This window comes from Malaclemys terrapin, chromosome 16 (genome assembly GCF_027887155.1).
Source record: "Malaclemys terrapin pileata isolate rMalTer1 chromosome 16, rMalTer1.hap1, whole genome shotgun sequence".
NCBI lineage: Eukaryota > Metazoa > Chordata > Testudines > Emydidae > Malaclemys > Malaclemys terrapin.
The window spans coordinates 29,072,165-29,088,890 of NC_071520.1; the positions used below are offsets into that span (position 1 = coordinate 29,072,165).

A 16,726-nucleotide genomic window follows, 5' to 3' on the forward strand; every position below is an offset into this window, starting at 1 on the left:
CCAGCTACACTCTGGCCTCTGCTTTGTGATGTGCATTAAGGTTTGCAGGTAAATCTCATGCAACAGCAACACTGTAGAATCAAAGGGTCCAGATGTCCCTGAATAGTATCTCAATACAAACGTACTTCAGTTCCCCATCAGTAAAAGAAGGAAGCTGGAGAGAGACAAAGGGGAAAAGTGCCAACAGGAAGGCAAAGATTCCACACCCAAGTTCTGAGGTCTGGATAAAGCAACCAGGCTGTTGGGAAGTTTTGCCATATGTTCATTTTGCTGACTGTGGCTGTCGTTTGATTTCTGCTGATACCGATTTGCTCCTGCAGAGAAATCCTTGCTGACGACTGTTATTTCTAGAGCTGGGAGGGAAACTTTCCCCATCCTTCAAAAACTTTTGAGATTGTAAAAAAATTTCCAATCCCAAATTGGGATGAAAAATCAAAATCTTGAAAATGTTCATAAACTGAAATAAATAAATACATTGGTTTGGGTCAATCGAAAGGTTTTATTCTGATCATTTCAACCATTTCAATGGTTACATTTATAGATCGCTAGGGCACTCTGAACTAGACACTGTCAGAACATTTCATTTCTCATTTCTCAATTTCTAATTTTTCCCCAACATTTCTTCGAACTCAGGAATCCATTGAAACTGACTCTTTTCCGAGAAAAATTTCAGTCAACGAATCAGCATTTTCCAAAAAGAAAAAACCCAGAAACATTCATTGAAGAATTCCAGACAAGCGCTAGTGATTTCTGCTGAGTCCGTTCATCAATCCCAGATTCTACACAAGATTCCCTCTCCACCGTGGGTGGTTGAGCCCCGGCCAAACTGGATGCATTCATCAGAGAAGCGAGGCTGTTGGCTTGGGTTTTGTTTGTTTGTTTTATCTTAATACCAAGTTCTCAGTGTATTACTCAAAGCTGCCTTGTAACCTGGGACAGAACACCTCCAAATTCAGCAGCAGGATTACCTACCAGCCACCCTTTGATGCTGGGGGCATTTCCTTAATTTGACATATACAGATTGGCACAGCTGAGAGCAAGTATTTCCCATCGTGGAAGGATCGTTGTGGGTCTGGTTTCTCCAAAGAAACCTGCATTGTTTCTAAGCTGTGACACACTGTCTCTGTCTGACATTTAAAGGCCTGGTGCTTCAGTCACATTGCATTAGAGGTAATGTGGAAAGACTTGTCTAATGTGGGCTTTCAAAGGAGCTTCTGGACATCCATTCCACTCACTGGGAAAAAAATATCGCCGGGAGCCTCCGAGTTTCTGCATAGTGATTCAAGGACCAAATTGCCAGTGAAAGTGAAAGTGAGGTCTTTGAGATTGGGGGCTGACCTCAGTAAATCTGCCTTCGGGTCTGATATGCTGTTATTGACATCAAGGGAGCGAGTCACATAGAAGCACAGAACCATCGGGCTAGAAGGGACTGCAAGGCCCAGCTAGTCTAACCCCCTGACAAGATGCAGGATTTGTTGGGTCTCATATGCTTACATAGGGTTACCATACGTCCGGATTTTCCCGGACATGTCCGGCTTTTGGGGGTTCAAATCCCCGTCCGGGGGGAAATCCCCAAAAGCTGGGCATGTCCGGGAAAATCGGGAGGGAGGGATGGAGGGCTCGGGCGGGGCCTCTTTGGCCGGGCCGATGCGGGGCCGGGCCGGGGTCGCGGGGCCGGGGGCATGGTGCCGGGCCAGGCGCGGGGCCGGGCGGGGAGCCGGGGGCGCGGTGCCGGGCCGGGAGCCGGGCGGTGCGCCGGGCCGCGGGCCGGGGTAGCGGGGGGGGTGCGCGGGGCCGCGAGCCGGGCCGGGGTAGCGGGGGGGTGTGCCGGGCCGCGGGGCCGGGCGGGGAGCCGGTCCGGGGTAGCGGGGGGGTGCGCGGGGCCGCGAGCCGGTCCGGGGTAGCGGGGGGGGGTGCGCCGGGCCGCGGGGCCGGGCGGGGAGCCGGTCCGGGGTAGCGGGGGGGTGCGCCTGGCCGCGGGGCCGGGCGGGGAGCCAGTCCAGGGTAGCGGGGGGGGGGTGCCGGGCCGCGGGGCCGGGCGGGGAGCCGGTCCGGGGTAGCGGGGGGGTGCGCGGGGCCGCGAGCCGGTCCGGGGTAGCGGGGGGGTGCGCCGGGCCGCGGGGCCGGTCCGGGGTAGCGGGGGGGTGCGCCGGGCTGCGGGGCCGGGCGGGGAGCCAGTCTGGGGTAGCGGGGGGGGTGCGCCGGGCTGCGGGGCCGGGCGGGGAGCCGGTCCGGGGTAGCGGGGGGGTGCGCCGGGCCGCGGGGCTGGGCGGGGAGCCGGGGGTGCGCGGGGCCGCGGGCCGGTCCGGGGTCGCGGGGCCGGGCCGCCGGGGGGTGCGCTGGGCCGCGGGGCCGGGAGCCGGTCCGGGATAGCGGGGGGGGTGCGCTGGGCCGCCGGGGGCCGGCAGTGCTGGGCGGGCTGGGGGTGGTCGGCCGGGGCTGGCACCCCAGGGCCCGAGCCGACCCAGGCTGGCGCCGCCGGGGGGCCAGCCTGGGCCGCGCCTGCTCCCCCCATACCCCCCCTTACCAGCTTCAGGCTTCCCGCGAATTTAATATTCGCGGGAAGCAGGGGAGGGGGCGGAGACTTTGGGGAGGGGGCGGAGTTGGGGAGGGGGCGTGGGCGGGGCTGGGGGCGGGGCCGGGGCCCCGTGGAGTGTCCTCCATTTGGAGGCACAAAATATGGTAACCCTAGCTTACAAGCAATGCTGTACCAAGGCCGGAACCCAGCACCTTGCAGGATCGACCCGCTAACGGACGAGTGTCCCTATTTCAGATGCACACAAAGCAGGAGAGCATGTGGTCCTGATTCGAACCCAGCGGAGGCCGGTCTCCACCCCCTGGCAGCCTTCTGATGGCTCTGTGAAGTGCGAAGCCATCTCGCTGCCACTCCCATGGCCCAATCCAGCGAGGCTCTGGCCCTGATCCAGCCCAGCACCTAAGCGCACATTTTGCTCGCAACCGCCCACGGATGCCAGCATGACTAGTCATGCACTGGACTGGATCGGGGCTGCACCTCGTGGACAAGTGAACTCCCACCTCCATTGGCCCTGGGGTTAGACTCCTCTACCCAGGCCAAGGAATGACTGAGCTTGGGAAGCCGCACTGCCTGACCCTGGGTGGGATCCCTGCAGGACAGCCCTCAGTCACATTGCAGCAGGGAGGGGAACATGCACTGCAGCTGTCTGCTCTGTGCCTGTCCCAGGAATAAGCTGCAAGTGGTCTTCAGTCTCCAGGGCTGCTCATCCCGTCAGCAAGGGGATGCCTTTTTCTTAAGGCATTATTAGAAAAGCCTCCCGACTTTTGCAGTGAGCTGAATGGGAGCTCTCTATTTTCTCTAGCTGCGTGTAATGTGAACCTGTAGGTTTCTCCAGCTGTAATTCCTCTCATGCAATTATCACATCGCCGCCGGTAACTGGAATCACCGTTAATGATGCTGACAATGTTCCTTTGAGTCTCCTCATGTCTTTGGTCCATTGCATGGGAATTAAAGGAACAAATGCACCAGGCCCAAATTCCTGATTAGCCTTGTCCTATCTAACACAGGCTGTTTGCCCTGTCCCATTATTTTCCTCTCTTTCCTCCTACGTCTCCTGGCAGGAACAAGTTCTCATGTGGTTGGGCGTGTGGGTACTTTTTCTGGGATGAAAAACGGCCTGAGTCATCGCTAAGCAGATGTCATGCTCTTATTGTGGAAGGAATGTAGGAGCTTTTCCATTGCTGGGGGAACTTTCAACACGATTCACTAACGCCCTTTCCTCGCCTACATGCAGAGAAAAGAAGGGGCAAATCAGGATAAACCCACAACCAACCTGAGCTTCCGCCCAAAATTAGAATCAAGGCGAGGGCCCAAAGCTTTCTGCAGATCGGGACATTTTCAATTCACTTTTTAGTGGTATTCTCTATTTTCCATGAACCTCTGTGCTCCCAGGTTCCGGATGGAAAGGGCAGTAATACCACAAAGATAAACGTCTCCTTGTATTTGCACAGCCAGTGTAGCAAGACATAGCAGAAATCTCACCAAGAAGCCAGCACTTGGGGATGTGTCCAGCTCAGTGATATGCTGCCAACATCATAACAAGGGGCTCCCACCAAAAGGTTTCCACCCTTACCCATGATCCAGCCCCGCAGCTGCTCACAGAGAGATGGGGTGGAACAAAAACAAACAAACCACCAAAAACATTCCTGTAGCCATGGAGTCAAATCCACCTGGCAAACTTGTGTGGAGGCATTTCCTGGAGATGTTTGCACTTTGTTTCAGAAAGCCCGTCCCGGGGGTGTTGCTAGCGGAGCTCCCCGTCCAGGCTGTGTGAGTCAAGCCGGGTGCAGGGTGGGTGGTCATTTTGCAAGCGGAGGCGGGGATGGATGGATCCTGGGTCATTTTTTTGAAAGCAGCTGATATTTGGTGCCATCTGTTTCATTCCAAAAGCAAAAGGATATTGAGGAGTTGCAGGATGAATCGTCCCTGGCAGGGCTGGTTTAGCCGCATCCCAAAAGACAAAAAAATTCCCGCAATGTTATTTTCGATTTTGGAGCAGAATTTTAACAAAGGCTTCATTCAGTGATCCCTGCCCTCCCCTCAAGGACACCTCAAGGGATCAGCGTGCCGGTGACTGTTAGTCTTACTGGCACAGTGATCGGCTTCAGACACAGGGCCACGTACACATGTAAGGATTTTAGCATAAATCGATGCTTTTTCTATACCTGAAACTACACATACAACCCGACGCTCAAGAAACAGCAGCTCTAAGTGCCTTACCGACAATGATTTTAGTTACTCAACAAGCAGATAAAACGGTGGCACTAACGTGGCATTTGCAAACCCTTATCCAGGGCATTCTGCGTGTGCGTTACAGATCACTTTCGCCTACCCCTGGTCTGTCTACCTAGAGCATAAGCTGTTTGGGGGCAGCCCCCAGCTCTCACTACATTTGTGGACAGCACCTCGCAGAATAGGGCCCTGATCTTGGCTGGGTCCTTTGCTGAAATCACCTTCATCATCCAAGTTCCCAGTCCCAACCCCCCCGCCCATCTCAAACCATCATGACCTCAAAGCCACCAGTAAAGCTGTCTCCCCCACGCCTCCCATCCCTGGTTCTTTGGCCAAGTCCTGGCCAGGAAACAGCAGGCAACAGTCATTTTCTGCAAGAGAATTTTTTTCCCCCAGCTCTCTATTGGCATGAGAAAGAAACAGGTTGTTTGTGTTTCCCATTTTCCATGCTGGTGAACTCCCTGGCTCTCTGGCAGGCTGGAATGGCTCTTGGAACATGTGGAACGCTGAACTAATGGCCACTTAACGTCAATTAATGTTAATGGTAGATTAGTATTGAAAACATTGTTACAATCTGATAACTAAGCATTTACTATACCCTGCAGTGGGCTCGGTGCTGATGCCGGGGAGGTGGCGAATTATACAGCTCGCAGCCATTTATTCACGCCGACAAACTCTGCACCAGCCAGCTCGGCTGAGCGTCTCATTCAAATACACCCATTTGGCAAAGACGGCCTGTGTCAAACGTGGCTGTGGATGTTCTGTATGTCTGGTGTGTACAGGCTGCATGGAGCTCTTCTCAGTCAGGACGGCGGGGAAGGACAATAGACCGTTGTTCAGAAACCTGCTTTGTTTTTCCTCTTGGAACGAACTTAAACAAGGGGAAATGTAGGGTGAAGAGCAGGAAAAACAACATCCTGGTGTGAGCTATTAGATCACGAAATGATCTGCCCCCAAGGGAAATGGCTGAAACCCCGACACTTTGGACATTTCAAAGTGACCTAGACATAAGCAGTGGGGCAGAACAACCCTGGCCATGCTGCCTGGAGCCCGACAAGATGAGTTCATAGCAGAGGCGTGCCGTCTCGGTTTGCATTGCACGCCCCACTGGCTATGCATTTTCCAAATGGCAGCCTGCGGGCCGATTCCATCCAGCCCCCATGGAGGAAGCCATTTTCTAAAACAAAATGGCATCCCCCACACAACATGACACCTCATGGAGGATGCCATTTTAGACCACCTATGGCATGCAAGCGAGCTGTTGCGTGCCTTACTAATACTGTCATGGCACGCCACTGGTTAATAGGCGTTCTCTCGCCTCTAGTTTCGGTGACGTTGGTTTGAGGTCAGAACGGAATGATTAAACCAGAGGGAGTGATTCACTATGCCGCCATCTCGGTTTGCAAATTGCTTGTGAGCAGCTCACGAGTCGCCCCAGTTTAGTCACAGATAATGAAAACAACCTCACAAGACCTTGAATATTAACTAACTGCTTGGGCCAAATAGGCAACACGTTGGAGACAGTCAGTACACACAGCTGCCTTCGACCTCCTCCTTCATCATCATCATGATGATTTATTTGTATTACTGTAACACCCACCAGCCCCGGCCGTGGCGCAGGACCCCAGAGTGTGAGGCGTTATAAAGACACAGAACGAAAAGACAGTCCCTGCCCCAAAGAGCTTCCAATCCAAGGCATGGGGTGTCTAGCCCCATGTGCATATCTAACCCCTCTCCACAGCACCCCCTATTGTAACCCTCAGAGATACCTCAGGTCTGCTCTGCATCCCCTAGTTAAAGAGGATAAACCTCTCTGCTGGCTTTTTTAACTTCCTCTCTCTGGGAGAAGGTGGATCCAGGTTATGTTCTGGGCAATGCTCCACCTCGGACGCCTTCTGTAAGTGGCATGTCCAGAGGCCCCTGCCTGTGAGGTTCAGACCTCCTAGAATTCCCAGGAACACTGCACCCCAAACCCAGGTTCTGCTAGAGCAACAAGAATCTGTCCTTGCCCAAGTTTTGTGGAACTCCTTGCCTGAGGAGGTTGTGAAGGCTAGGATTATAACAGCCTTTAAAAGAGAACTGGATAAATTCGTGGTGGTTAAGTCCATTAATAGCTATTAGCCAGGATGGGTAAGGAATAGTGTCTCTAGACTCTGTTTGTCAGAGGGTGGAGATAGATGACAGGAGAGAGATCACTTGATCATTACCTGTTAGGTTCACTCCCTCTGGGGCACCTGGCATTGGCCACTGTCGGTAGACAGGATATTGGGCTAGATGGACCTTTGGTCTGACCCAGTCTGGCCGTTCTTATGTTCTAAGTTCCTTTGTGTTCCAGTTCTTATCTCAGGACAGGTCACCTGCCAATGCCCGAGGACCGTCTGTCACACCCACCAGTCTGTCAAACCTTTTTCTGTTCCCAGTGCACTCCACTGAAAACGCCATGCATTTTCTTAGCTTCGTAGCCCTATGGCAATAAAGGGACATATGCCATTACTGCCTTGAGCTCCAAATAGAATCAGAAAATCATTGCAAAAAAACCTCAAAATCCCACATGCCGGATGGCAGAGAGACGTTTTGCTTCATAGGTTTTACTGATTTGACAGAACTACAGGAAAAATACTTAGAACTTGGTGCAATCCAGGGCCTATAAATAGAAACCAAACAAGGAAACTGACTAGGGCTCCATGCAAAGATGTCTGGGGTTCTGATGTCATTGCCGAAAACAAGCTTAGTTGCCATCTATACTGTGGGTGGCTATCTCCATATTAATGTGATGTGCTTGGGTCTTCATGTTGCAATGCCTACGGCAATGCGTAGGATTGGACGGTAGAGCCTAGGTAGCTGAAGACAATTCGGCCGATGAAGTGGTGTCCGAAAGAGAAAATGCGTCACTGGAGCCTGTGTGGCACAGCAAATGTGAATCTCTGCACTCAAGCACTGGGTGGGGAAGGGAAGCCTGCTTCAAGAGCGTAGCTACTCATAGCGCTAAAAGCAACGGTGGGGAAAGAGCATCGCCTCTCTTCTGCTGCTGTGAACTGGTAGGAAGAGACCCAGCTTCAAATCCCAGTTGGAGGGCCGGGTGAATGGCGGGCCTGAGAACCAGTGTTAAGGCCATGGTAGCACTCTAATCTTCTCTAATCCCGCCCATTAGAGGCTCTCAGAGGGCTTTACAGGCATGCCATGGTGCATCATGGGAGATGTAGTTCAGCTGAGGAACCTGGCCCACGCAGTAGCATGGAGTTGCGAAGCACCATACTACTGCTCTCAGGAGGCACCACAGTGGCATTTCCAGATAGAAATCACTGAGGTTTGGGTCAAAAATTTTCAATTTTGGGGTGCTTAGTTTTTCAACACAAAGTCAAAATTTTCTGAGGCTTAGTTACTATCTCCCTGTCACAGTTGTGGGAATTGAGGGGGGGGGGGTAAGTGACTTTCCCAAGATCACACATTGTGTCAGTGGCAGAGTAACTCCCATTTCCCTGTTCTTTATTCATCGTGGACTTTACATTCCCTGCCCCCAACATGTGCAGCAAAATAAATGAGAGCCAAACAATCTAGCCAGACACCCTGGCTTTCAGAGCACCCACACAGCTTAGCACATGTTGAGAGGGTAACTACACTAAGCTCTCTTCTAAGAGCTTTGCAACAAAAGCGGAGACCAGCAGGAGTAACAGAGAGTGAGCGAGCTGAATGCACTGCACAGCCCTGGTGCTTTTCTAATTTCAGCTGTCAGCACATGACCTCATAGGCCCAAAGCAATCATTCCCCACAGCTGGTACCTCCCACCTACAGCTAACTGCCAGCTCTCCTTGGCTTTTTTTGCTCTGCCACCCTTCTTATATAGGGCCTGGTGTCCGTTACAAAATATTCCCCTGCCACACAAGGTCCCTCTTATCTAGTTCCTCTTTCAATCACTTCCGGGTGATCCAATTATAAAGGTCCCTCTCTGCCCACCCTTTCTTGGCTCAAGAAGGCTCCCTGCACCAGCCCATTGTTTCTCTATTACCGATTAAAAATAAGGCTAATTTGAGCCTTTACAAAGGCTGTTTTACATTTGTTCCCAACGCACTAGGGCTGCTTCCTCTCCAGAGATCTCCATTGACCCCCAAACGCCTCACTGCCCGCTAAATCCAAGTACCAAACCTCTCACTACCAACCCTGGGATGGTCTGAGCTTACCATCCTTTGGAAGGGCTATTCTCACAGCCTCTGAATTCAGTGCGATTGCTGTGCAGTCATGAGAAGCCTGGGTTTGTTTTCTATACCCTGGCACAGGAGTAGCTACAAAACAAAGGTTCCTTACTTTCTTCACTGATAACATTGGCTATATTATGGCTCAGATTCACTCTGTCTCTCTCACACACACAGAAATATATCTCCAGGCAGCTGCAGAAGCACATGGAAATCTCATTTTGCTTGGCCTTTTCACTGCAGACAACATGAATGTGCCCCACTGATCTGGATCCAGAACTAATGCATTTTTCCTGACTGTGACCATCACAGTCTGAGAGCCAGCATGTCATAAACACTGCTGCTAAAATATGCAAAATCATGGGAAGGTTGCAAAGTTCTGTTTGGATACTTTTCTGAAGTGCCACCTACCTGGGCAGGGAATTTGACAGAAACAGGGTTCAGCTGTGAACAGCCTTTCTGGAGATATCTTTCAGCCAAAGAATAGATGCACTCGAACTGCTGCCAGCACAGAGGGGGGCGACAGAGGGGTTCGTTGCCTGGTGTGCTTCACGCCAATGAACACACCAGGGTGGAGAAGCAGATAAAGTTTATTCGAGATCTCTGAAAAGGCACTAGGAGACCAGCATGTCTCAAATCAAGCACACAGATACAAGCAGTTTTTCCCTTTTATACCCAAGTTGTTTACTTCAGCTTAGCTTCCCCCTTCCTCCCTTCCCTTGTAGCAGTTACATTAAGCAATGCTGGCTGCTGTAATTGTAGCTTGCTAGTCATTTTCCCTTTTGCAAGTTATCTTGTCCTTCAGCTGGAGGCATGTAGGCCCCCTTATCTCTACCCCTTTAGACAGGTTTGAGCTGTGTTCCAATTGATAGCTGACTGTTACACATCCTGCTTTTCAGCTGCTGGCATTTTAGGTCGGTTAGAGTTCAACATGGAGGAGTTTTGGTTCACTTTGGCCTAGAGCAGGAGGGCTTCATCGACACTCGTCGTCTTCCACCCCCCCCCCCCCCGAGTTACCTAGGGTGATGCCTAGTGACACCAACAAAAGGATAGGTCTTCATGGCAGTTAACTCAGGTTCTTACCTGGGTGTAGCCCCTCATTCCCTTCCTGTCCACACACACAATCTTCTCATCTGACTGTGGTGGTGCTTTCCATCTGAGCTGGTTCATCTGAGGCTATAGGCTAAAACCCCAGTGCTGCTTTCACTCGGGCTGGTTAGTCACCCATTTTGCAGTGAGGACGCCAGCTAATCTACTGGAGTGCTGCTCGTCCTCCAAGGCCTTCCCATAATTCCCCCTGCATGCCCAGCAGGACAGACAAGTTCTTCCACAAGTCACTGGAACAGAATCCTAGAGCGGCTCAGTTCACTGCAGGACAGGGAACCATGGGATATGCCACCAGAAGTCCTATCAACATACACGGGTGAGCTCAGCCCCAGTGAGGACCCAGCGACTCATGCAAGACTGCTCGCACCCAGGCAAGGCTAACCTGGGTGCCCCCGACCCTGGTCAACTCTGCAATGAAGACACACCCAAATATGGTGAAACCTGCACGAATGGCCAACTCTAATAGGCAAATGGCATGTTTTCTTGCCATTGCTATGAAACAGCTCCCTGGGCTAAGCTAGGAAATCGGCCTTGGCAGGTAACTTCAGTTGTTGCTTCAGAGACATTTCACTGCCTTAAACAGAACAAAAATTTTCCAAATTTCATAAAAGGCTCTGGGTGAATTATGGGGTGTAAATTTCAGGACAACTCTCGTTCCACCCAACCCATTTTATCCATTCCAATTCTTGATCTTATTGCCTAATAAATACTGAATTCATTCCCTCTCTTGTGCAAATAAAGCTCTGACATGAGACATACTGTGCCCAAAACAGACTCCCAAGTGCCTGGCACTTATTTTGGCTTCTGTGGGTGCTGCGAACTCTGACTCTCAGTTAATTAACGGTGCTGGAGACCTGAAGAAACTTCACCGTGTTCTTGGAAAAGCAGGAATCTAATTACAAAGAAATATTTAAATGCTGCTGTGTTGTACTAGCATCTAAGTGACGAGCGCGGTTTTCAGATTCACATCCATTACCTTGCTTGCAAAACTGGGGAGTTGGGATAGCACTGGGATTCAGACATGCCATTTTTAATGACTTGGAGGGGAGAGAAAAGCTTTATTCAGCATTTGGACAACTTCTGCTTTTGCAATCTTTAATGACGTTCATTAGCAATGCAGTCTGTGCTGAATTGGCTGCATTTGGAGGCTTATTAATCACACTGCGAAGGGGAGAGACAGCAAAATGGGATGGGCTCTGAGGAGACATGTCAGATTTACTGATTGAGAGGAACATTCTAGGGCCCTTCTAATCCTCTGGTTTCTCCTTGTATTCTCAGGCCAGGGGTCAAATGTCAGCAGGCCAAGTAGGCCCCAAGAGGGGTCTGGGAGGGAGTTTGGGTGCAGGAGGAGGTTCTGGGCTGTGGCAGGGGATTGCGGTGCAAGAGGGGGTGAGGGGTCTGGGAGGGACTTTGGGTGCAAAGGTGGCTGGACAGAATTGTTAGATGGGCCGGATCTGGCCCGCGGGCCATTTTTTGCCTTCCCCTCTCAGGTTAGAAACCAAAAGGAGGTGCCCCAAATCACTCGTCCCTTCTGAAGCATTAGTTCCTGAAGTTTTGTAAATTTCACTCAGAGGTTGGTTCCGGTTCATTTCCAGTTTGGGGGGAGCAGCAGGTGGATTTTTCTCTTCTCCAGCCCATCTGTCAACACATTCATCACACACACACACACACACTTACACACAGAGTACATTATACATTTTATTTGGCGACTGTCTCCAATTCAGAATCATTGCTGAGAAGCTACACTAGTTTGTTATATTCAGGAATGAGCACACGGCAAGAACATTTCTGTTGGGAAGAGTTTGGCCCGTCCCGCCATACATTAACCATTCTGGATGATCATGTCAAAAACGGAATGCTGTTCTTTGTTGACATTGCCTAAGGGGACTTGGATATTTTGAAAGCGCCTGGGCTGGTGTGAATGGAGAATGGAGTTTCATACTGACAAAAATAAAACCGGATCATAGCAGGTAGAGTGAACAGCCTAGTAGATTATCGAATCTAACCCTCTGCCGGGATGCATCAGATACTAGACTTGTTCAGCACTTAATCTTAGCACAACAGCTCAGAGAAAATTGGGGGCTAACCAACCCAAAGCAAGAGTGCCTATTAAGTCATGCAGTTTACTGACAGGGAAAAGCATTTTAGAGGTTACTAAAGAAAAATCCTTGAAAGCTTCATCCCAATTTATGGCAGTAATAAAAAAAAAGGCAAACAGGAAAATGGGATATCTCAGGAGAGAGTTAGGAGCATACAGATGAGCAGCACTGGAGGGGAAGATTCTCCTAGACTCAACCCCCATGGCCGGCTCGCCCCCCTCCATCTGCTGAACTCCCATTAGTGCTGACTGGCTAATTCTATAAAGCGGATCTCTCAGAGAAACACCAATCTCAACGTTTCTGCCTCACGGGTGTGAAGAGAACCATTAACCCATAGCTAATAACAAAGCTTCGCATTTATGCAGCTTGCCAAGTGCTATGGAAACCCTCACAACCCCCTTGTAATGTACTTATTTCTCTCCCCATTGTGCCGTTGAGGAAGCAGTGACGTAGCAATACTGGGATTAGAGTTTAGCCATTCCTGGCTCCCAGCTCAGATCTCAGTCCAGCTGGCCACATAGTTCACACAATTCCTTGTCAAGATGCTCTAGTGCCTATTCAGGAACGCTACCGGTACCTGCTCAACTCTTCACAAGGAGGAAGTACTACTCTGAGCTCACCAAAAACCGGCAGGAGTTACGGTAAACGCTAGGCAGCATGGAGTGAGATTTCATTTCGATGCAGTCAGGGATTCCTGGATGACTGGAATGTTTAAAAAGAGACATGCTTGAGGAGTCATGGGAAGTGGGGATAAAGCACAGGAAACGTCAGGAAAGATTAAAAGAACCATCTCTCTCTATGTTAGCCGAAGGATGAGTAACAGGGATATGATAAATGTCTGTAGGGGGTGAATAGAAGGAAGTGGACTGTGCAGGCGTCTCCCAAGGGACGTTATGAGAACCACATTGCTTGTAACAGATGTAAGCAGTGGAGGCCCAACGGTTACACTGGAAGGTGCCATCCAAAGGTCACTGATCTATAGGGTCCCAAGGTGAAACTCCCCATAGAAAGAGTTAAAGAGAGGGCAGCCAGTGACGCAACCCCAGAATACAAGACGTCCCTTTGGTTGTCCCCACTCCCACCTGTGTGACCCCAGCCCCACCAGCACATGCGTGCAGGGCTATGCTACATGGAGGATGCCATTTTGCCGAGCCAGCTGCCCCTCCCTCACCGGTATGACTTCACACACACAGTGCACACGCACTCACGCTGCCCGGAGGACGCCATTTTGCAGCGTGTGCTGCCCCGCGCCCGTAGGCATGACAAGGTCCCACCGGCAGAGATGGAGCGGCGCGCTCTGCAAAATGGCGTCCTTCAGACATGATACCAGACAAAACCCCATCCGCTTTTATATCAGTGCTAGACGGGACAAACCAGACAAAACCAGCACTGTCCGGCTCAAACCTGGACAAACGGCCGGCCTGGCTCGAGCTGCCCCACCAGAGCAGCACCTGAGTCATGCAGAGGACTCCCTTGTTCCTCTGGCAGGTAAAGCTCTGCAGTTCCCTTGTGTTGTAGATCAGCCGTACAGCGAGGGGGAGCAGCCCAGGCTCATCTTTCCAGGCCAGGAAGACTTGGGCGGGCATCCTTGGGCAAGGCGGTAAAAAATCAGGGCTTGGGAAGGAAGAGGAGAATGTGGGCTTCTTATATCAGGATAAACAAAGGTGTGAACTTAATCCAATATTGTCGTTTACCACCACAAATCGCTGTGTGGACACGCTTCTCCTGGTTTAACGTATGTCACTTGAGAAAGGGCTTAAGCTAAACTGAAAGAAGCCACTCTTATACCAGCATAGGGGTGTCCACACACCTGATTACCCTCTCCTGTGTTAAGCAGAGATACTTTTGAGAGCCCACAAGGCAGGTGGCTTCAGAGGACAGGTACCTGAGGTTTCTGCAAGTGGAGTTGCCAGCATGTTTCTTCTCACCACTCCTGTTGACAGAGCAGGACTTGTGTGCGTTCTTTAAATGAACAAATGACACAACGAAAATAACCTGATTCTGCATCACTGGTGCTGTCCTGTATTCTGGGGATGCATCATTCTACTGCAATGGAAAACGGACCGGCAAGGCCCTGAATTCTTCTACTGCTCAACAAACGGACTGCAGAGAACAAGCCTGCGTTGGCAGATACAGGGCATCTGTCCTATGGATGCACTAGCAAGCAGCCTTTAAGGCTGCCGTGTGACAGACCCATTTCTTTCCAAAGCAGCTTAGCTCTAGAATTCATCTCTTTCCTAGGCACTGATTATAGAAGTCATTAGCAGTTCATCCCCCGTCACCTGACCATCCATCCAGGTGCCTAGAAGACTCCCTTAAACAAAAGCTATCCCCGATGAGGGCTGGAGCCAGTCTTAATTTGTGCCTGAGCCCAACCCTGGCACCTCTGGGCCTGGCAGTTCAGAGCCCCAGCACCTCTGGGCCTGCTGCATCAGTTATGTACAAAAATTGCTTGTACCCCGGCAATTGCTGGAGCCCCGACACCTCTTTCATTACAAATTAAGCATTGGCTGGAGCCGTCAACGGAAACGTACGCAAATTTACCAGGAACAATTGAATTGCTTAATTTTGCCCTATTGATTCAACTGCAGCTCATGAGAACAGACAGCTCCTTTCCACTCCTGCCGGGTCAGACTGACAGCCTGGAGGGACGCGAGTGATTGTAAAGGCAGGGGAAGAACTGTCTGAGGAACGGGTGCTCTTCAGAAGGGGGCATCCCTGCCGCCGGTGGTGCAGTAACTTTCTGTAGCCCATGAGGCTTTATGTGACTTCCTTCCGAACCCCTTGGGGCCACCCCCGGCTCAATCACAGGAATCAACACAGAGCAAACTGTTCCCCCTCCCCGTCCGATTTGGGCCAGCCAGTGGTGGGACATATAAAGACTAACAAGCATGTGAAAACACCTCAGGTGAAATCCTGGTTCTATTGAAGTCAATGGCAAAACTTCCATATAGGCTCCAGCACTGGACGACTAAACGTCACCTGGACACAATGTGGCCACTAGGAGGTGTTGTGGTTGAAGGCTTAGCCCCCTGCATTTCAGGTGGCCATGCCTCCGAGATGCTGCTCGCCTATCCACTTGAAACAGTTGCTGGATCTGGCAGGCCTGGAGGACACATTCTGCTTGGAGACTAGTCTGCCGAGATACCAGACCAACTCCGTATTTTTTGCTCCGAAGGAGGCCAGCATAAACTAGCTGCTCTGGAAATGACTCTGGGGTCATCATGGCTGCTGGTGAGGTATAACCAGCAAGAGACACAAAGGTCCTGTTTTCGTGCCTGTGTCCTTTAAAGAACGATAGAAGCAAAGATGTTAAAAAAACGATACAGTCAAAGTAAACAGAGCCATTTTGTAACTGGAATATTTGTTCAGAGTCCCATGTGAAACTGACAGAATCACCCTCTAGTTCAGTGGTTCCCAAATTTGTTCCACCTCTTGTGTAGGGAAAGCTCCTGGCGGGCCGGGCCGGTTTGTTTACCTGCCACGTCCGCAGGTTTGGCCGATCGCGGCTCCCAGTGGCTGCGGTTCGCTGCTCCAGGCCAATGGGAACTGCTGGAAGTGGCGGCCAGTACGTCCCTTGGCCCGCGCCGCTTCCTGCAGCTCCCATTGGCCTGGAGCGGCGAACCGCGGCCACTTGGAGCCACGATCCGCCAAACCTGCGGACGCGGCAGGGAAACAAACCTGCCCAGCCCGCCAGGGGCTTTCCCTGCACAAGCGGTGGAACAAGTTTGGGAACTACTGCTCTAGTTGATGGAAGACTGACAATGATTATAAATTCACGCAGGTTGGTCTGATCCACTTACCGGCAGATTAACATCAGCTAATGTTTGTACCATGACGTTCGGTTTTTGTGCTAGGTATTCTTAGTATTTTCAGAAACAGCTGGAGATTCAGCAACAACTTGAAAGACCCCTGGAGTGGCCATGAGAAGAATGGCCTGAACGCGAGGAAAACATGGCCTGAAAACAGCATGCACTCCTCTCAGAGGAAGAGATGGTTTCCTCGTCTCTTGTATTAACAATAGGTACATAAACCTTCCCTGGAGTCGAGTTTTTATGCTATGTAATTAATTCAGACCGCAACTAAATTTGCATCTGTAGTCAGGGTTTTACACTGGCAGAAAGTACTGCCATTGAATAGGAGAATCACGGTCATAAATAGCAGGAAAACACTTCTTTGGTTTATAATGCAATGCAAAAAAAGGGAACTTTAAAGCTACTATATCAGTGTTTGGTTATATAGCATCTTCTGCCTTCAGAGCATCCCAAAGGCTTTGCAAAGCGGTGAGTTAGATACTAGGGATGCAGTAAAACATGAAGCAACCATCACACACACAGCAAGAGCAATGCTTGTCTCTGGCCATTCAGCTCTCTTTTATTGACAGCCACGGTGCTGGCTGGGTTATCTGGCTTGTATCTAACTGTTTTCAATGTGTGCTGGGGGCCCGGGGGTGGGTGCTCTTTTACTCCCACCATTCTGCACCGTGACCAGGGATAGATAATAGAGGCTCCAGGGTAGCTCATGCAAAAGATGGCGTTTCTAACGGTGTGTCACTGCGTCCT

The 16,726-nt window shown here is 51.0% G+C and overlaps 1 protein-coding gene across 1 annotated transcript in view; it reads right to left on the bottom strand.

The window, feature by feature from the left end:
- CMKLR1 (chemerin chemokine-like receptor 1) overlaps positions 1-9,474 on the bottom strand; it is a 64,954-nt gene extending 55,480 nt beyond the window's left edge. The window contains exon 1 of the mRNA XM_054006526.1: positions 9,370-9,474. The gene's annotated coding sequence lies outside the window, so the exon portion shown is untranslated. The remainder of the gene's footprint in view (positions 1-9,369) is intronic.
- Positions 9,475-16,726: the final 7,252 nt, after the last annotated feature.